We start from the raw sequence: 22336 nt of genomic DNA on the forward strand, positions 1-22336 counted from the left end.
GACTCCCGCTCTCCTTTAATTCTACCTTAAATGGTTCTCTCAGAACTTTACCCTTGGGGCTGCTATTTCCAGACAATTCCAACATAAAACAAAAAGGTCAAATTGGCAGTGTAAGATATCCTCTAGGAGAATCTTTAATGTTCCTTCTCTGTCCCCTGTGAAGACCCTTCTAATGGCCTATGACTGTCTCTCACCAAAGCAGCCAATGTGAATGCTCTAACCCCTAAAGCTCTGGTGTGTCTTGAAGGACATCTTAATCCTTCCTTTCCTAAATAAACCAACCCATTCCATGGGAGACATTAGGTCTCCCATGCCTTAAATTTCCCCTCTGCCACCTCACCACAGGTAACCAGCTCACCTCAGACATTCCTTCTGCAAAACTGGCAGAGAGACATTTACTTTATGATACCATCCCCTAACCTTGCTCGACACCTGCCAGAATTTTTCCAGTTGAGTCCAGCTGAGTAGTCTTACATACCCTCTACCTCCAACTTATGCTCAGGGGAGCCACCTTGCTCCCTCCAGAGACTCTAAACTCATCCTAAATCCTTTCTTACTGAGCCCTCATCCCCAATTTCAATCCTTGTCTTCCTATTTGGGGCCCAATTTGCAATTCACTCCCTCCTTGTCAGCTTACCTCATCCATCTCCTGTAGTTGGAAGTCTCATCATTCCCAGCCCAAATTCAAACCCCCAGCAGCCTACCTCAAGAAAACCCTTAACAAATTCTGCCTCTTCTGTTCTCTCCAAGCCCATGCTATTTCCATAAGTGTTCACAAATTACACCATCCCCAGAAGACAACAGCCCACTTCAAGCTCGGGTCTCAACCCATGCCAAACCCCTCACTCCCAGCTCCTACCATCTCCATCTTTCTTCCCCAGGTCCACCCCAAGTCCCACCTTCCAAAATTAGCACTCCCCAGAGTCCCATCCAGCGTTTATATCCCACTGGAATCGAAATCATCTCCTTAGCCCCCACCCCGCTCTTATCCCAAGCTGTCAACTGCTTCAGGCCAACCCCAAATCATCACCTTCATTCAGTCCCCTCCCCCATTAAAAGACATCCCACCCCAATCTCACCTTCCACCTCACCCCAAGACAATCCCAAATTCCACCTCTATACCCCACACACGCCATGCTCCTATCCCAGGTCTAGCTATCCCTACATGTAAAGTCGTCCCCCCTCAGCCTCCCCCCCCCCCAGTTACACTCCCCTGACCTGCTGGTGTCCCACCCTCACCCCACCCCCAGCCCGCGTACGGACGACAAGTCTCCCCCACCAACCCGCCGTTCCATCGCCGCCTCGGTCCCCTCCCCCCAGCCGGCGCGGGGCGGGGGGCCCTACGGCCCCCACCCTCGTTCTCCCCGGCGCCACCAGCCCAGGCTCCACGGGAGCGGGCCGGGGGGCGGGGGGGTCTCCTCACCGGCGAGCTGCTACAGACGAAAACCGCGGTGGCGGCAGCAGAAGCGGCGATGCCCTTGTCTTCTCTGGAGGCTACAGCGGCGACGCTCTCGTTCCCTCGTCCGTGTCCAGTAGGGTGGAGGATGGCGCGCAGGGACGGGAGCCTCCTCCTTCTTCTCAGCTACTCGGATCTGAATCCTCTGCAGTAGCCGCGGAGAAACCCGACAGTGGGGGAAGGGGACGCTCGGCTGCAGGCAAGAGAGGAGGAGGCGGAGGGAGGGGGCGGGGGACCGCTGAGAAGGGCGGAGGAGGAGGAGTCGGCGCGCTGTCCCGACACGTCCCACAACCTCAGAGCTTTGGACTACAACTCCCGGCATGCTCTGCCGCGGCCCTGCGCGCCCTGGATCTTCCAACCCCGCGCCGGTCCTGGACCGCACCCTCTTTGGTTCACAGACAATGGAATGAAGCCGACTCCCACAGGCTTCTGTAAACTCAAAGGCCTCCTGAGAGGGAAGTGGGATATTTCCGCAGCCTCATCTCCTTGAAACAAAACTCTCTACGTATCCAACCTACACATGCACCCCCTTCCGCCCGAGGGACTACACCTCCCAGCATGCCGCACACAACTTCCCATTCTCTCCTTCCGGACCCCTCAGACTCTGTACTACAGTTCCCAAGAGTGTGGTCCTTGCGAAATGCTGGGACGTGCAGTTCTCAGTCCTTCCTCCATATTAAGAAAAAAGAAGTGAAAGGGAGAAAAGGGGGAAGGACTATTCCAACCCACTGAGCTTGGGCCTAGATTGGCTACATCACCTGTAATTCTGTACTCTCCTCGCCCTCTCCGTTGTCACTGTCAGAACTAATGCAGCAGCTGCTTCACTGGCATCTCTGAAAATCAGAGGATGATTCTGCAACTTGAATCCTCATGTAAAAAACACATTTGTTTACATTTACATTACTTTTAAGTATTTAATTTGCAAAGATGATTAAAATTTTTAGAAAACAATGCCCATGGTTAAGGAGGTTGTTGAATATGAGGAGGATGTAGATATTCATCAATAGGGGACTGGTTTAATAAACAGTGATGCATACATTCAACGTAATGCTAAGCAGCCATTTAAAATGATGGTAAATATCTTCAGACATGAAAGGCTTTTCACAATTTCTTGTCAGAGGGGCAAACTGATTGCAAAAACAGCATGATTAAACAGGTTCAATGTATTTGAAGTTCGAGGATATAAAAGCAAAAGGATTTCAGGGAAGAGATTCTCCAAAATGTTATCAGTGATTATCTTTGAGAAAGGATTGTTAGTTTTCGAGTTTCTTTATCTTTATATTGCCTGAATTGTTTAAGGAAGCACACATTTTTTAAAAACTTGAAGGGCTATTTTATATACATATATTTGTATTTCAAATACAACAACCTATTGTTTTCCCACCTAGAAACTTTCCTTGGGTCTTCGTTGCCTGAACAGTATCTCAGAACTGTGTGCCTACCATTCTGTAAACTAAGTCAATCCCACTATTAAAACAATGGTGATTACGTACTGCATTAGTTACTTCTCTGGTTGCTGAAACAAATACCTGACAAGAACAATTTAAGGAAGGAAGGAAGGGTTTATTGTGACTTACAGTTTCACCTTAGAGAAGATAAGTGTCCAAAAGAAACTCAGGACAAATGGCTGTCTGTGGGGCCTGGCTATTAGCATACCAAAGAGCATGCTGGCCTTCATGCTTTCCTTCACAGTCCCTCAGTATCAAAGAACCTGTTACAGACTCCATATTGGCATTCTGGCACCCACCATTACCCTAAATTTCTTCAGATCATGGGCTTCCCTCCCTCTCAGCCTCCCATGCTCCTATAACCCTAATATTTCGGCTTTCTTGGCCCCTCCCTCTTGCCCCTCTTTCTTGGTAGGTTTTCTCTTTCTTTCTCTGCTCCACCTCATGGCCAGGTTCATTCTGCTGGCCATGTTCTGTCTGCCACGCTTCTTTCTACTCTGGACTCTTCCAGATGCCTCTAGCTGAACTCTCCTTCATATCTACAAAATCTTCTGCTTACCCACCCCATAGAATGAACATGTCATCTGTTCATGCAGAACTGCAGCAGGAGCAAGTCACATGAGAGGGAGAGGCTTGTTCACAGAAAGCACCTTCTCCCTTTTACTCAGTCTAAGGGCCCCATCCCACAAACTGCCATATTTACGGTGAGTCTTCTCACCTCAATTAGCCTAACTGACATGGGTAGAGATTTATTTTTCCATAGTAATTCTAAATCCCATCAAAATTGACAAGATTAACCATCACAAGTATAATTTATTAAAGAACATAAAGTTAGCAAGGAACTCTCAATTTCTCTTCTGGAAATATCTCTTTGTGGGGGGCTTTGTCCCTCTGCTGCAGACAAAGACTGGACCTGGCAATATAGCCAACACTGAACGTGACCCGCCTCCTCTCCTCTCCAGCGCTGGAAGCACAGGTGTGCACCATGTTTCCACCTTCTCTTTCTTCCCACTCATTCTCAAACCCAAAGCCAGGGTTATACGTTCCATAGAGTATATTGTAGACAAAATGATTCTCCTTATATCTTAATTCTTATCTTGGTGGTTTCTAATCTGAGGGCCAGAGATTGCTGTGTTCAGGGTAAGCAAAGATAAGGGAGCAGAATTATGATAAAGGGTTGGTAACACTCTGCCTCACAAACCATTGTCTATGGAGTACATAGAATGTATTTGCACCTTAAAAAAAGTTTTAATGCAGGTGATTGGTTGGTGGTGCACACGTTTAACCCCAGCACTTGGTAGTAGACAGAAGCAGGCAGGTCTCTGGTTCAAGGACTAGCCTGGTCTACAGAGTGAATTGCAGGCTATCCAGGGCAACACAAAGAAACCCTGCCAGAAAACCCTGTCTTTTTTTTTTTTTTTTTTTTTTTTTTTTGCGGGGCAGGACTGGGGAGATTGCTCACCAGTTATAGGTACTACCTAAGCAAGCCTGACACCCAAGTTTAATTCCCAGAACCTGCCATGTAAACAGCCTGTGTGGAGGGGAGCACAGCACTCATGCAGCAAGATGAGAGGCAGAGATGGGAAGTCACCCAGGAGCTCCTGAGCCCACAAGCCTAGAGCACAAAGTACCATAACAGAGACCAGAGAGACCTTGCCTCAGGAGGGTACAAGAATTGACTCTCCAATTTGAAGGGGAGGGGGGAGATTTGGGTAGTTGGTTAGTTTTTTGCTTTGGTTTTTGTTTTGGGGAGTTTTTGTTTGTTTGTTTGATTGGTTGGTTTTGGCTTGGTCTTTTTTTTTTTTTTTTTTTTTGCAATTAGCGACATCAAACTTCAGGCTTCATATATACTAATTCTACGGAGCTACAGCTTCAATTTTTTTAAATTGAATTATATTCAAGATAGACCCTTTTCTGTTATTCCAATTGTAAGGAAAGCTTCTCCTGTATTTTTAGGCTAGGAGAGATAGGGTTTTTGTTTTTTGTTTTTATTTATTTATTTTTTTCTCTAGTGCCAGGTTTTTGTGACTCACACCAGTAACATCCAGACCCAGGAGGCTATGTCAGAAAAGTTGAGAATTCACTGTCAGGCTATACTAAATATAGAAAGACATTATTTCAAAGAAGAAAATATAAAATAAAACAAAGCCAAGAGATGCTTAGTCTCAGCGGCACATGTTGATGGTTCCAGCAATGGGAGGTAGAAACAAACAGGGCAGAGTTCAGGGTCAGCTTCCATCACACAGCAAGTTTAAGGCCAGCCTGGGCTACCTGGGCCCTGTGTCAAAAGAAAAACAGAATCAAATGTCTTTCCTTCTGTTTTTAACTTTTTCTTGGTTTTTGTCTATGAGTGTTTTTGTATATGCATCATGTGTGTGTCAGAACAGGGTGTTAGATCCCCTGAAACTGTTCGTCTGTGAGCTACCATGTATGTTCTGGAGATCGAACCCGGGTCCTCTGGAGAGCAAGCAACCAATGTTTCTAACTGCTGAGCCATCACTGCAGCCCCAACACTTTCTTCTCTCTATTTTATAAAACAAGTAAGGCAGAACACACTGGTGCCCCTTTAATCCTGGCATTCGAGAGACAGAGGCAGGCAGATGCCTAAGTCTGAGGCCAGCCTAGTCTACAGCGCAAGTTCCAAGGATAGAGATACACAGAGAAGCCCTACTTTAAAAGACAAAACAGGGGCTAGAGAGATGGCTCAGCGGGTTAAGAACACTGACTGCTCTTCCAAAGGTTCTGAGTTCAATTCCCAGAAATCACATGGTGGCTCACAGCCATCTGTAATGGGATATAGTGCCCTCTTCTGGTGTGTCTGCAACAGTATGCTCATAAGATAAAAAAATAAATAAATGTTTAAAAAAAAAAAAAAAAAAACAAACAAAACAGTGGGTAAGCAGATTCCTCAAACAGCCCTCTTCTTTTTATTGATTACAGTCATTATAGATCTTTGTTAGTAATTATTCCCGTCGAGGCTACCGTTTCCTTTGTGCAATTTTAGCCACTGTTGGGTTTTATTCTGTGTTGATTATTTCTACGGAAAGGAATGTCCCCAGGGGCCAGCTTTGCCGTGTTCAGTGTTATTGGCAAGACAGGATCATTCACTCTGCTACTCCATCCATGGTAAACTGCGCCATGTGTAGCTTTAGCTGCTGTCCATTTTATTTTTATCTTGATTTTTTTTCTACCATATGGAACTCATTCTACCGTCCCCACGGAAACAAACTCAGAGTCGAGATGACCCTGTCCACACACTATCCTTTGCCAGTCACGCTCTGCTTAATTCCAACTTTGAGATGAGTCTGTCCCACTAATGTGGATGGGTTTTTGCACATATTTCTCAGAACATCTTTGGAAGCATTGGTACCACTGTGAGATTTGCTTATAACACTGCTCTGGGGCCGAACTGGCGGTAGCTTGGTTGAAGGGTGTTTACCTCTCACGCCCAAGGCAGGATCCCAGAAAAATTTAAAAAAATAAAGTCTCTGAGATCCAGCAGGGTGGCATCTCTCTCACCTGGGAGGAGTCAAGGAGGCTGAGTCCCAAAGCCAACCTCAGCTACACGCGGAGTTAGAGGCCCACCTGAACTGTGTGAGCCCTAATAATATATTAATAATATTAGTAATAGTAATTTACTCTGGAAATATAATAAAATTGAAACTAAAAATTACAATTAGAGGAATTGAACTGATCTTTATTAATGAGTCAAAGGTTGTATTAGTGTCTAAAACATTTTTATTTTTCAAGACAGAGTCTCGATGTGTAGCCCTGGCTGTCCTGGAAGTCACTCTGTAGACCAAGCTGGCCTTGTAAATCTGTTATTTTATTAAATCCTTCATCCTGTGCTTCCTCAGATAGGCCTTTCTTTCTTTCTTTCTTTCTTTCTTTTTTTTTTTCTTTTTCTTCTTGGGTTTTTGAGGCAGGGTTTCTCTGTGTAGCCTTGGCTATCCTGTAACTCATTCTGTAGACCAGGCTGGTCTCAAACTCACAGAGATCTGCCTGCCTCTTCCTAATGAGTGCTGGAATAAAAGATGTGCACCACCACTGCCCAGCTGCAGATATGCCTTTAAAAAATTGTGTGTGTGTGTGTGTGTGTGTGTGTGTGTGTGTGTGTGAGAGAGAGAGAGAGAGAGAGAGAGAGAGAGAGAGAGAGAGAGAATATGTATGTGCACATGGAGTGTGAGTACCCAGAGAGGTCAGAAGGAGCAGCAGATGCCCTGGAGTTGGGGTTACAGGTAACTGTGAACTACCACTCATCAGAACTGAGAACCGAACTCTGGTCCTCTGGAGAAGCAGCAAATGCTCTTAACCACTGAGTCCTCTCTCCAGTCCCTCACATACCCATTTTGTTGTAGAGGAAATTTAGGCCCAAAGCAATAAAGGGACTGGCTGAGCTGCCATTAAAACTGCACCAGGTTTAATCCTCAGCTACTGCAATTTGGCTGATTATAACTTCCAGAGTTATTTTATTTCATTTACAAATTTTTGTGATAGTCTCCTTGGAGAGGCAAACATAAATGTTCAGGTTTTTAAAGAAGCTAACCAAGAGAAACAACATGATATTTAAAAAAATTTTTTTTTCTGAAAAAACTTCTTGTGACCTAATAGAGACAAAAGAATGAAAATATTTTATGAATGACCCAACACTGGGCAATTGGAAAACTGCCATTTCTGTTGGCGGCTGTTACATGAACCTGCTATACCAGCTTGCCAAAGTGTTAGGAAGTAAATAACACACACTGACATTCAATACTTGAGTAGCAAATACCCATTCTAATATTTCATTCCAACAGTCAACGGTACTGGAATAAAGCTGCATCCTATCCATCCTTCAGGACCTAACTGGGGCATTAGGAAGCCTCTCCTCACCTGCTGGGCTAGGAATCTGCTCTGGGCTCCCATAGCTGGTTCCCAATCTTCACCTTCCTCCCTCCATGGCAAGGCCCCAGGGCATCTGATTCATCTCTGTGACCCAGAGCTCAAGCTAACTCAAGGCTTCTTACAAGATAGGAGTTCAATAAATAGTGGATGAATTAATGAATCAGTCAATCAATTAACACGACAAGGATAATCGATTCAAATGCAATGAAAAAATATGCATTAAATAAAATGAAAGGCAAAGGCAAAAGACAAATGGAAGTTCAGGAAGTTACTTAGCAAGGGACACTCCCACACAATGGTGGCAGCATAGGGAAGAACCTTGACATACTGGCCTCAGTTCTTCCTCCGGCTACGTCCAAGCTACATGACCTCAAGTTGCTTCCCGCCTACACCTGTTTTCCCATCCACAAACGTGATCAACCCAGCAAACTCCCCTCCTCCAAAACAGATGAAAGGTAACCAAGGTAACAGATGCTGTATGTGGAATGAATTGCTGCCAGACTAAGGATTGTCACTGACCAGGCCAGACTTGGAGGAAGAGATCGGAGTTGAAGTCCAGCAGACACTTTCATATAAAGCTGCTCAAATAAACAGACTTTAAAAAATAAAATGTAGAACCTGGGCTGGAGGGATAGTCTGAGTGATTAAGAGCACTGGCTGTTCTTGCAGAGGACCTGAGTTCAGTTCCCAGCACCCACATAGCAGTTTACATCTGTCCCTATCTCCAATTCCAAAGGATTCAGCAGCACCCTCTTCTGGCCTCCCTGAGCACCAGGCACACACATACACACAAACACACACACACACACACACAGAGTGAACATTCATACATGCAGGCAAAACACTCATACCAATGAAATAAAAATAAATTTAAAAGAAAGAAAAGAAGGAAGGAAGAAACAAAAGCCGGGCTGACAAGATGGCTCAGCAGGAAAAGGCCAATGCCAAGTCTACCGATGTGAGTTTAATCCCCAGGAACTCAACACACACACACACACACACACACACACACACACACACACACACTGTACTCTAGTGGACACATGCACAAAGATTCCAATCGAAACTGTTTGAATTATGTCCCTTCAAAACAAAAGTCTATGTCCACAACTTAACCTTTATACTTAGGAATGTAACCTTATTTGGAAGTAGGCTCTATGCAGACAGGATTAAGTAAGGATTTTGAAATGAGATCATTCTGGATTTAGGTGGTCTCTAAATCTAATAATTTCATAAGAGAAAATTATGGGTCCCCCCCCCAGTATTAGGGCTTGAATCTAGGGCCTTTTACATGTTAGACAAATTTTCTACCTCTGGACTCAGTGCAAGCTCTGTGTCCTTAAGTCGGAGAGGGATAACTTGGTGGTACGCAGCTGTAGCCCTAACCCTCTCTTCAAAGAGGAAGGTAGAGTAAGGCATAGTGACGATGCTCAGTGAGATGCCTTCCTTCAAGTCATTAACAAGAAGCAGTATGTGGCCCCATGAGAAAGCTGCAGAGGGTATCCTTGCTTATTACAGAACATGGCGAAGGTTAGTGGGTCCTGGGAACGAAACAAAGGATGGCCCAAGACACACCAACAGCAAGTTCTCAGCACAAAGTGGTTTTATTTTGCCCCAGAGGGGCAAAGGGCAGGGAATAAGGGACAAAAACAGGAGACAGAAGACTAGGGAGAAAGGAAAAGGAAGAAGAAACATGAGGAAGAGGGATTTTCTTGGGGAGAGAGGCAGCATCTGGGTAGAAGGAGACAGCAGCTGGCGATTAAAAAGGGAAGGAGAAAGCCCATGATGGTTAATTTTGACTGGACAGGTTGATTAGAATAGGCAAAATGGGTCTTTGAATTGCTAACTTCAATACTCGGATAGCTGAAAATTGATGGTCCTCCTCAGGATGAGGCGGCCAACTAAGGGAATGGACTTCGGGGGCTGGCTATAGATGTCTAACTGGTTTTAGTGACGGGGGAGGAGTAAAAGGCAACACCTGTCGTCGCCATGTTTGCCGTGCTCATCCCTGCTGGAGCCCTTCGGGGAGGGTGTATATGATCAGATATGTTACATGCATGGAGGAAAATGTCACTGCTGCAGTTATCACACACACACACATGAAATAGACTGGGTACAACAGTTGTGGTGACTCGCCATAATTCAGGAGGCTGAGTCCGGGGAATCGTGGGTTTATGGGTTCGCTATGATGATAGCACACACAGTGGCGGGAGGCCACTGATACGTTTTTCCCTCCCGGTAACTTGCCTAACACTTTCCAGCTCTGGGAATGCTCTTAAGCCATTCAAAAGGTTTGTGTGAATATACAAGTAAGTGGTAGCAGGGGGAGGGGAATCTCACTGGCCCAAACCAGAAACCTCCCGGCTTCAGGAATGTGCTGCCAATCTTTTTTTTCTTTTTCCCAAAATGTGTTTATTAGAAAGGTTCCCACTCATCTTGAATCCGGGGCTCTCAGTGCTGCTTCCTCCTGAAGGACCATCCTTCTGTCAGCCTTGAGGACAGTGGAGCAGCCAACACACAAGACCACCATTTGTGCACGGCTAAAGACCGTGGTGATTTCATAGCATCCTGAGCATTTCACATCCATAAAGTAGGAACTGGGGCTCTGCACCAGGCGCTTTTTCTTGGGTTTCCTCTTCTCCTCTTCCGGAGAGGGATCAAGGAGATCCTTTGAGAGAGGCATGTTTTCTGACCGCCGGAAAGCTAAGCTGCCGCCAACCTTGCCAGTTTAAAATGTATACTTTTATGGGGCAGTGGTGTCCCACACCTTTGATTCCACAATTCAGGAATCAGAGGCATGCAGAAGTCTGAGTTCAAGACCAGCCTGGTCTACAGAGTGAGTTCCCGGACAGTCTGTCTCAAAATAAACAACTTAAAAAGTGTAGTTTTAGCAGGACATAGTGGTACGTGCCTTTAAGGCAAAATAAGGTAGATATCTGTTCAAAGCCACCTTGGCCTACATAGCAAGTTCCAGAATAGCCTGGGCTACAGTGAGACTATGTTACAGCAAACAAACAAATGTATACTTTGGTCACTGTTTTTTTTTTTTTTTTTTTTTTTGCAGGGAGTGGGGAATATCATTTATCCTAGGCTGGCCTCAGATTCTATATGTAGTCAGGAATGGCCTCAAACTTTTTATCACATTTCTTTAAGTGGGGGGGGGACAAAAGTGCCCCGGTACACATGTGGGTCAGTGGGCAACTTGCCAAATGTGACCTCTCCTTCCACTTTAATATGGTCCCAGGTCTCTTTGGCCACTGAGTCATCTTACCAGCTCCCAGTTTTTAATTACACTTACATATCTATTCCATGTAGGGGGGCTGCATACACATCACTGTGCACAGGGAGATGTCAGAGAACCGCTTTTTGAAAGTAATTTGTTTTTATTTTATGTGCATTGGTGTTTTGCCTGCGTGTATGTCTGTGTGAGGGTGTTGGATCCCTTGAAAGAGTTACAGGCATATATGGGCTCTTATGTGGGTGCTGGGAATTGAACCAAAGTCCTCTGGAAAAGCAGCTAGTGCTTTTAACCACTGAACCATCTCTCCAGTCCCCAGAGAACCACTTTTGTGAGTCAATTTTCTCCTTGGTTTTAGGATCAGATTTGGGTAGTTAGGCTTAGCACCAGCCATATATATGTAATATGTGTGTATATACATATATATACACACACATATATGTATATGCACATGTATAAGTATATGTATATGCATATGTATACACATATATGTGTATAATTAGTTTAAAATTTGTATGTCTATGTATACATGTATCTGGGTATATATGTGTGCCAATTAAGTTTGTGCAGGAATCATGACAAACACCCACATACACCTAAGCTATGCCCCCAGCCTGGCCCAAAACCTGATTAGTGTTTTTTAGCAAATCAAATGAGATATGGTTGCCAGTGTGTTGCCATAATTTCCGTTGACAAGGAGCACAGACAGTGTTTTGGGGTCCCTGCAGCAAGTGTGACTGAAGACATCAGACCTGTGATGTGCTCTGAGAACATCAGAAACTTTTGAGGTGACAGAGCCACAAGTACCACATATAACTCACTTTCTTGTGCTCTGTGACCCACACTCAAAACAGAAGCAGGTGCTAAGTGTCTGTGTAGGTCAGTAAATACAAAAACGCCTCGTTCCCATTTGTGATCATAGATAAACAGATCTCAAGGGTCCCTGACAAGAGTGAAAGGGAAAAGAGGCCAGGGACTGTGTCTGTGGCAGCCACTTAAAAACATTTTTACATGCACTTATTTATTTACTGGTGTGGGGGGAGCAAGGCACATGTGGAAGTCAGAAGACAACTTGCAAACGTACAGGAGTTGGTTCTCTCTCTCCACCACGTGAGCTCCGGAGATTAAACTCAGGGCATCAGATTCTGCAGAGGGTGCTTTTACCCACTGAGCTGTCTCACTGGCCCTTGCTTGCTTGTTTTCTTTCATTTATTCTTTCTTCCTTTCTTTTTTCTTTCTTTCTTTCCTTCTTTTTAAACAAAATAAGCTCAAGAGGGTACGTAGGAAGCCCTCAAATATAGCAAGATTTGGTGCAGTGTGAACAAGATTTGAAGAAGAATGAGGAGCAGACCAGATGCTTCTTAGAAACCCACCCTCGTTAGCTCTGCATACAGGAAAGGCAGTGCGGAGATAGGACAACTTCTAAGACAGAGTATCTGAAGCCTGGACACCCGTCGAGGCCGAGGTTCTGTGCAAATTCCATGGCTTACTATACATGCCGTTTGTGCTGTAGTCAAAGAAAGCCGATAGATAGGCAAGGTCTGAGAAGACAAGTGACTGCATCCTCACAAGTCAGCTCTGACATTTCCTAACGGTTTTCAAGAGCATTTTCTTTAGATTTAGTTGGTTGGTTGGTTAGTTGGTTGGTTGGTTGGTTGGTTGGTTGGTTGGTTGGTTGGTTGGTTGGTTAGTTGGTTGGTTGGTTGGTTGGTTGGTTGGTTGGTTGGTTGGTATGTGTGTATGGCATGCTGTGCTTTCAATGAGGGGAACATAATATGACATCGGTGGTTGGCAGTTGTTTTGCACTGTGACAGATAAAATAAAGCTAATATTCACATTCATGTGTAGGGTCTCTCTGTAGCCTTAACTGTCCTGGAAGTGGCTCTGTAGACCAGACTGGCCTTGAATCCATAGATATCCACCTGCCTCGGCCTCCTGCGTGTTGGTATTAAATGCCCAGCTTTGGTTTTTAAACTTTTATCTGTTCCAATGCCCGTATAACCTTGGTTTAAATGGTTGTTCTTTCTCCACATGTCCTTAGTTTGTGTGTGTGTGTGTGTGTGTGTGTGTGTGTGTGTGTATGTGTGTCCATGCAGTGTATGTGCAGTGTATGTAGGCATATGCACAACGTCAGAGGACAGTCGTAGGTGTTGGTTTCCATCTTCCTCCTTGTTTAAGATGGAGTCACTTTGAAGTTTTCTGCTCTGTCTGCCAAGCTAGCTAGCCCGAGGATGTCCAGGCATTCTTCTGTGTCTGCCTCCAATCTTCTTCCCACAAGAGCACTAGAACGGTAGAGGCTCACACTGTGTGTCTAACATATATGTGGGTTCCGGGGATTCGAACACCCATCTTCACACTTGCTCTACAGCGGTTTTATCTATTAAGCCGTCTCTCCAGTCTATTTTTAGAAGGTAGGTAATTATCTTTTGTCGGCCAATCCAGACTCCAAAGGGTATAAGAAATCTGTGCTTAGATGGTGGTGAGGCACACCTTTAGCTCCAGCACATAGGAAGAAGAAGTAGGCAGGTCTCTGTGAGTTTGAAGCCAGCCTGGTCTACAGTGATTTCCAGGACAGCCCTGGTTACACAGAGAAACCCTGTCTTAAACAAGCAAAAAAAACAAGAAAGAAAAAGAAGACGGAAGGAGAGAGAGAGGGGGAGAGAGAGAAGAAAAAAAAAAATCTACACTAAGACCAAACTCATCCAGCTCTGAGGTTTTCTCTTAACCTTGATATGTATCTGTCCTAACCTGGATGAATTAAGAAAAATGAAATATGTCTGCCTTTTACCCAAGTTAGTCTGAGATGCTATTTTCTGTAAAGGCCAGGAAACAATATTCCAGTGAGGAAAGGCTAATGTTTTTGAGAACAGTGAAGGAAGATGCTTCAGAACTAGGGAGGTCTGGGGTTTACATGTGTATGTCTTGCGTTCTAAACATGAAGAAGAGAAGCCTTATGGCAGAACAGAATACTCTGCACTCACTGAAGACAAGCATTCTCCTCATATGGCCCTGAGGTAAAAGGAACCCTCCTAAGGTGAACAAAGTGGAACTCAGTGTAGCAGGAAACATATGTGTTCACAGCACAAGGTCAGAAGTTCAAGGCCAGCCTGAGCTGCCTGAGACCTTGTGTCGAAACAACAAAAGTATTGTGTCAGTTCCTGCCCTAAGTTCGTGACATCTGACTGATGCTCTGCACACCACGGCAGGAAAAATGAGACAGCTAAATTATACATACTGAAATTACTTACCAACTAAAAACTTGATGGAAAAATTAAGTAACTCCTGTCAAGATGTAGATCTGTGGGCTGGAAAGATGGCTCAGAGCCCTGACTGATCTTCCAGAGGCTTTGAGTTCAATTCCCAGCAACCACATGGAGGCTCACAACCATCTGTAATGAGATCTTGTGCCCCCTTCTGGCCTGCAGGCATATTGCAGGCAGAACTCTATACATAGTAAATAAAATTTGTTTTTAAAAGTAGCTCTGTAAACATTGTCCCAAGAAAAGAAAATTGCAAGGGAATACAGATGAAGATGCTAATGCTCTGGGAAGCATAAGACGTTAAGGGGCATTTGTTAAGCTAGGAGTGATAGCACGCAATGGCAGACAACCCAGCGCTTGGGAGGCTGAGTCAGGAGGATCATGAGTCTGAGGGCAGCCTGGACCACAGCCTGTGTCAAAAAGAAGAAAGCGTCAGGGTTGCATCTCAGTTGGCAGGATTACTGAGTCGCCTTCACGTTGTCCCGGATTCAATACAGCATAAATGAGGTATAGTGGAACAAATCCAGCATTCCTGAGTGAGAACAGGAGGAACTAAGCCATCCTCAGCTACATAGTCGAGAGGAGAAGGGAATTATTATCATCAAACCACCATCATCATTATTATCTTTCATCAATATATAATTTCAATGTGCACCTATTTGCGCTCCTCTCGATTATGGCTTGGCAACTATTCGCGGCACCTCCCTCTACTAAGAAGGGAGTGGAGCCCATTAAAGTTGGGCTGGGCTATATGGCTTATTTTGGCCTGTGGAATGTTCCTAGACTTTACAAGAGCAGTGGCCTTACATGGGCTTGTGCTGTTTGACTTGGCTCTTGAACCTCAGGGAGCTGCCATGGAAGGAATATGCCCTAGGGGGGCTCTGATCCAAGCTGGATGAGTTCACGTAGAGCAAGCAGAGCCACACCCAGTCCCAGCCTGAAGTCAACTCAGCCAGCCCACACAGGAGACCCAGCTGCATGCCAAGCGCAGCCTGGAGCTGCTGCACAGCGAACAGCCTGTAGACGAAGAGAGCGAGCAAAATACTGGGTTTGTGAGGCAACGCAGAACACCAGCTAAAACAGGAAGTGGCGGCACTCAGAAGAAGGATGGCTTTAACCAATAAGCACACAGAGCTCCAAACCATTGACGAGGTTCTGTTTTTGCAGAGGAGGTATTGAGTTCCTCACATGTGTTCATCACATTCTTTATGCACACCTGCTGTGTGCACTAGCATCTATTAACTCTTTCACAGCGTAAGAACACACAAAACAAAAAGAGGATATGTGGGGAGGGGGCAGCAAGATGGCTCAGCACCTGCATGAATCCTGACAACCTGAGTTCAGCCTCCAGGACCAGCATGGTAGAAGGAGAAACCAGCTCACACAAGTCATTGTCTGTCCTTCACGCCCATGCTGAGATATGTGCATGTGTGCATGTAAACACACACACACACACACACACACCACAAACACACACTCATGGTGGTTTGAATGAGAATGGCCCCTTAGGTTCATATATTTAAGCGCTTGGTCTCCAGTTGGTGCAGCTGTTTAGAAAGGATTAGGAAGTATAATCTTGTTGGAGGAAGTGTGTCATGGGATTTGACATCTTGGAGATCTCAAAACCCCAAGCAATTCTCAGTTAGCTCTCTCGGCCTTGTGCTTGTGGATTTAGATGTGAGCCCTCAGCTACTGTTCCAGTACCATGCCTGTCTGCCATGTTCCCCAACATGATAGTCACGGACTCTAATGGTCTGGAACTGTGAACCCCACACTTTCTTTTATAAGTTACCTTGCTCATGGTGGTTTTACCACAGTGATAGAAAAGTAACTAAGACAACCCCTGGCCATAAAGATAAAGACCAGGTATGCTGGGGAAAGGGGTTAGGGATCAGGCAGGATTGTAAGAGATACATTCTTACCTAAGAAAAATAGGACAAAAGAGACAAGAAAGGAAGTTTCCTGGATATTTACTTTCAGGTTTCACAACATTGCAATGTCTGGCGATGGGCTGGAGAGATAGCTCAGTGGTTAAGAGCACTGACTGCTCTTCCAGAGGTCCTGAGTTCAAATCCCAGCAACCACATGGTGGCTCACAACCATCTGTAATAGAATCTGATGCCCTCTTCTGGTGTGTCTGAAGACAGTATAATAAATAAATAAATCTTTTTAAAAAAATGCCTGATGATGACAGAATCTATGGCAGCTGTCTGGCAACCTCAGGGTGGATAACGTTAGCTCTCAAGGGAGAGCTAAGAAGGCCCTTAGTGACAAGTTGAGCCCTCGAGTCAAGTCAAGCACTATTCTGATAGGTGGAGTATAAAACTCTTGTGGCTTAGCCTGGTAGTGGTGGCACACAGCTTTAATCCACCACTCCATGAAGGCAGAGACAGGCAGATCTCTGAGTTCTAGGCCAGCCTGGTCTACAGAGAGAGTACAAGGACAGCCAGGGCTACGCAGAGAAACTATGTCCTGAAAAATCAAAAATAAAACAAAACAACAAACCTGTTGGTCAGGTGACGTTTCATTGGGAAGATTCAGTTGTCTCAAAGTGTCCTAACTAGCTCAGGATATTTTTCTTTTCCTTCACCGTGTTAAAAGGACTGACCCACTTGTAAGGCCTGGAAGGTTTGTTTCATGTCCTCAGACTGACAGCTTGGCACCTTTGAATAACCAGAGGAGGAACCCCTTGATACTAGCAGTACTGAAATCAAGGGCTCCTCCTTTATCACAAGGATGCTTCCTCAAAGGACGATCCAAGGTGACTGGCACAGAATTCTTCCTCCCCTGCCCACCCTGTTTAAAATTTCTTGTCTCTAGCATTCATGTCAGCAAAATGCACTGTTTTCCATTTTGCCATTACTTCTCCTGGGACCCTGGCCACAGTGCAGCTGGGTAGCAGAATTTCCGAAATTGCTCCTGCCCTACTTCTCATCTTTAAAAAAAATTAAAAAAAAAAAAAAAGATTTATTTATCTATTTCATGTATGCGAGTACACTGTAGTTGTCTTCAGACACACCAGAAGTGACATTGAATCCCATTACAGATGGTTGTGAGCCACCACGCAGTTGCTGGGAATTGAACTCAGGACCTCTGGAAGAGCAGTCAGTGCTCTTAACCACTGAGTCATCTCCTCCAACCCCCCCACCCCACAATACATCTTCCTATTACAGTTATTTTATATCTGCACCTCTGTGCCAAGGCTACTGGTTTATTGAGACAGACACTAGAAGGGACACGAACCAGCTTTCACCATGTCAGCGTCTCCCAGAGGCCCTTGACTCTGAAGCTGGCCTCCAAGTGGAAGCTGGACCCGACCAGGTCTGCAGGCCTACCAGCGCCATCTGCCGGCTAAGTCTCACATCTTCTATCTCAAGAACCTGCTAGATCTCCACCACCCGTGAGAGCAAGTAGTCTTTAGGTTGTTCCTTCATTTTGTAATCTGGGAATCAAAGGCAGAGTTTTACACGTGCTAAGAAATTGTTCTGCCGTTGAGCTGTATTCTCAGCCCCAGAGAGAATTTTTCAAAGGATAAGTCACAGACATGAGACTTCCGGACTGTAACGGGTCCCGGAGAGCAGTGGTTCACACTAGTCATCACCTCCAACTCAGGAGGTGATGCTTGCCTGGGTTACACAGTGAGTTCAAGACCAGCTTAGGCAACTTAAGTGAGCTCTTATCACACAGCAAACGCAAAACAAAATCCACAAACAACAACAAAACATCTCCCAGGTTCTCCACCCCACACAGTATAGATTTTTCCTGCTTTCCTGTGACCGTCTCATCTGTACCATCAGGATGCCAGGGGCCATTCTCCCGGCTTTCACCCGAACTCTCTATCCTCAAGACTGGAGTAGAGAAAAGTGCTAGACTTAAGGGCATCAACCGTGTGAGAGTGATCAAAATCCTTCAAGATACTGTGCTCTGAGAACGCCAAAGCCAGATCTAGGAACTTCAGAAGACCCTTCCCCTCCCCCTCTAAACCCATCTCTTTATAAATATAAATAATATAAATATAAATATAAATATAAATATAAAAGAACAGGCTGTGGGTCAGAACCACCTGCGGGCCACGGAGGTGCTTGGTAGTTGACAGTCAGGCTTGTGACTCAGATACTAATCTCTTGTGGAAGAACAGAAGATGTTACAGAGAGAAGTCTTGTCATCTGGGTCTTCACCGAAAAGTGCTGTTCTGACAAACGTGCACAGGGCGGGATGCAGTAACCAAATTTGTCCACAGGGGTGCAGTAACGCCTCTCACCAGCAACTGGAGTTGGTCTCCAACCAACAAATCATTCAAGGTACTTCATCCTGATAGAGCGGGATAAAAGTCTGTGAACGAAGGCAGATGTCTTGATGTGCTTTTAAATTAGATTCTTGGGCTGGAAATGTAGTTCTCACGTTGGTGGAGTGTTTGGCGAACATGCATAAAGCACTGAGTTGGATACCCATCGTTGGGTGAAATCAGATGTGGGGGTATATACCTACAATCTCAGGGCACCGTGAGATGAAGGCAGGAGGACTAAGTAAAATCCGAGGTGTCTGTCTGTCTGTCTGCCTGCATGAGAGGGGAGAAAACAGGGAAAGGGAAAACAAGAAGAGAGAAAAAAGCAGTAAGACGAGAGAAGGTTGTATGCTCCGAGGCCTCCTCTCACACAGGCCCAGAGTTCTATATCCCTCTAGGCGCCTTTTGTGATCAAAGCAAGTCATCTGGCCAGGGAGACTGGGAAGTGAAGAGAAATATATTCTACCTCTTGACCCAAGGAGCAGCAGAATCACCTTGCAAAACACCATTCACAGTGGTTAGATACGTGGCTCAGCCATTTAGTGTGCTTCCCACTCTCCCAGAGGACCCAAGTTCAGTTTCTAGAACCATTGGTGGACTTGAAACACCATCTACAGAAGATCTGAAATTCTCATCTGGTCTCCACATGCATCTGCATTCACACACACACACATGCACAGGCACACTTGTGCACAACACACACACACACACACACACACACACACACACACACACACACTGGGCTCTACATCAAGCCAAAAACCTAGGTGTCTCTGATAGGAGCTAATGCTATTCATAACTCCAGTTCAGAAGAGTAAAGAACACAGACAGCGTGACATGATTCTGGGACTAGCACAGGAAGGCTCGTGACACTGCGGGACTGGGGGAGCTCAGAACTCAGCCTAGGATTTTCAGGAGGACTTTCTGGGGGTGATAGTTTGTGAGCTGTGTTCAGAAAGATACAACTGAACGTACGGGTCTGTGGTCAGTTAGAATGCCAGGTGACTCAGAAACCAGCTCAGGGTCATTTTAACCAGTGGGACAGACACCATGGTTCTTAGGAACACCAACTCTAGAAAATGGCATTTTGATCTGAGCGCCACAAACCCCTGCCATTTATGAAGTCTGTGAAGCTGGATGGTTAGATGTGGTAGAGAATATCTGTAATCCCAACACTTGACAGCCCGAGAAAGACGGCTCACAAGTTTGAAACCACTCTGGGAAACACGATGAAAAAGGTCTTCTTATTTTTATTTATTTATTTTTAAGCAGTTCTAGACTTACTCCATGGGTTAGCTCTCTTTCCAAAAGGGTTTATTTATTTATTTAATATAAGTACACTGTAGCTGTCGTCAGACATACCAGAAGAGGGCACTGGGTACCATTACAGATGGCTGTGAGCCACCATGTGGCTTCTGGGAATTGAACTCAGGACCTCTGGAAGAGCAGTCAGTGCTCTTAACCACTGAGCCATCTCTCCAGCCCAGGAAACACAATGAAATCCCATCTCTAAAATAAAACAAGGCCATAGAGATGGCTCCGCCATTAAGAGCACTTGCTGGGGCTAGAGAGATGGATGGCTCATGAAGCTTGCTCTGTAGACCAGGCTGGCCTTGCACTCACAGAGATCCACCTGCCTCTGCCTTCATCATGCTGATATTAAAGGTGTGCAGTTCCATGCCTCGTTTAAATTAAAAAAAAAATATTGAAGCAGCATATGGGGGTTGGGGACACTTCATATAAAAATAAAAAACCCAGGGCTGGACAGATTGCTCAGTGGTTAGGAGCACTGGCTGTTCTTCCAGAAGACTGGGGTTTTATTCCCAGCACCTACATGGTGGTTCACACTTGTCTGTAACTCCAGTTCTAGGGGATCTAGTGCCCTCTTCTGGCCTCTATGAATACCCGGCACTGGTGATATACAGACAAAACACCCATAAATAAAATAAAAACCTTTAAAAACAAAAAGGAAAAATTTAAATCTATTAACTATTTTTTTCCTTCTTTTTTTTTTTTTTTTTTTTTTTTTTTTTTTTTTTTGCCAAGGATGGTACCCAGAGCATCCCATATTTTCAGCAGCCTATACATTTCCCTTTTGAATAAAATCCTGCTTCCAGGAGCCTTGCCATCTCATCAGATGCACAGAGTGTTGTTTCACACTGTCATCAGCATGTGCTCTCCTCCCCATGAAACAGAACGTAGCCATTGGTCAGAAGATCAACACAGGACGAAAGCCAGCCAATCCCCATCCTTCCCTGGGGCTTTTCGCTCCTAGAACTGGCAGATAGGAGTGAATGAAACAGATGCTGAGGTTTCAAGGCAAGAGAGGAGGAATGTGTTTCATTTAGACTTAGCTTTCTACACATAGACCCTGATACTTGCTGTTTCTAAAAGCTCCTCAGCATTAGGTATACTTATGCCTGTAAGAAGTCGGGATTTGTGACTAGAGGGTAAATGTGTCCGAATTCATTTTTTAATTATTCATAGTTTCACTGCAAACCCATAAAATGGAAGTGAAATCTCAAAAATCCTTGGTGTTGTGAGCAGCACTTGAATGTGGGGTGGGTTGCTCGGTGGAGGTGAGGTGTTTTGTCTGTAGGAAAGGGCGCGTGGGTGAGAAGTCACTTCCTTGGGCAGTCCTGTCTTGGGATTGCTTATCTTAGAACTCAGGATGGTGATTCCTTTCCTCTCCTTGCCCTGCATCCAGTGCCTTAGACGATGTCTATGGTGGACCCAGAGAGTTCAAACGGGGCCTTGAACAAGGTGGTCTTGTGTAGGACATGAAGAGGCCAGCTAGATGCCTAAGAGAACAAAGATGCTTGCTGCCAAGTCTAGAAACCTGAGTTGCACCCCTGGGATCCACATAGTGGAAGAAGATCCAGTTCCCATAGCTGTCCTCTGATCAACACAAACTTGCTATGGCACATATGTGTGCGTGTGTACACACACTAAACAAACAAATGCAATTAAAAATTTCCCACGCGGTGAAGTGTTCTTTCATCCTAGAACTCAGGAGACAAGAGGCAGTCAGATTAATTTCTCTGACTTCCAGGCCAGCCGAGTTGACACAGTGAGACCCTGTCTCAAATAAAATTTTAAAACGTATTTACTTAGGGGCTGAAGAGAGGGCTCAGTAGCTGAGTGTACTAGCTACTCTTGCATTAAACAAGGCATGCGCACATATGTATTAAAAAAATAAGCAACTCTTTTAAACATATTTTAAAGGATTGTTCACTAACTGATTTTTTTGAAAACCTTTTCCTGGTTTTTGTGAGTTTCACATCATGCATCCCAACCTCACTCATCTCTCCCTCCCCCGGCATTCACCCTCCACGCTGCCATCTCCCCACAAAATAAAAACCCCACAAACAAACACAAATAAACAAAATGAAGCATAGAGAACATCTCGTCACGGAAGCTGCGGTATGTCACAGTGTGTCCCCCAGCATGTCCCTCTGTCCTCACATCTTCACTTGCAATGGTCATTGGTCCGGTTCGAGATCTCTGGTTTTTGCGACACCATCGATACTGGATCCTCACCGGGACTTCTCCCGGTTATCCTGTTGTTGCCGTGTGTCATGGAGATCCTGCAGCTTTGGATCAGCAGGACTGGCTCTTTCACATGCCCCAACAGTTCACAGATCACGTAGGTTTTGGGGTGGGCCAACTCAAAGCCCTGGACCTCGGCCTAGGTGGTAGCTGAGCAGGTCAGCCTGGTTCTCCTTTATCCGAGCACCACCAGGACAAGGTGTCCAGCACTGCTCT

General features: G+C 45.2%; 1 protein-coding gene and 1 pseudogene across 3 annotated transcripts in view; both read right to left on the bottom strand.

The window, feature by feature from the left end:
* The window catches only part of FAM168A (family with sequence similarity 168 member A), a 127257-nt gene extending 125615 nt beyond the window's left edge, over nt 1–1642 (bottom strand). For both annotated transcript variants that reach the window (XM_080912092.1, XM_080912090.1), the window contains exon 1: nt 1424–1642. The gene's annotated coding sequence lies outside the window, so the exon portion shown is untranslated. The remainder of the gene's footprint in view (nt 1–1423) is intronic.
* An 8597-nt stretch (nt 1643–10239) lies between these two features.
* Nucleotides 10240–10471, bottom strand: LOC308417888 (small ribosomal subunit protein eS27-like; annotated as a pseudogene). Its single transcript has one exon. The product of its transcript is annotated as a small ribosomal subunit protein eS27-like (transcript).
* Between the last annotated feature and the right edge of the window lie 11865 nt (nt 10472–22336).

The sequence above is a fragment of the Micromys minutus genome (assembly GCF_963924665.1).
Source record: "Micromys minutus genome assembly, chromosome: 2".
Lineage (NCBI taxonomy): Eukaryota > Metazoa > Chordata > Mammalia > Rodentia > Muridae > Micromys > Micromys minutus.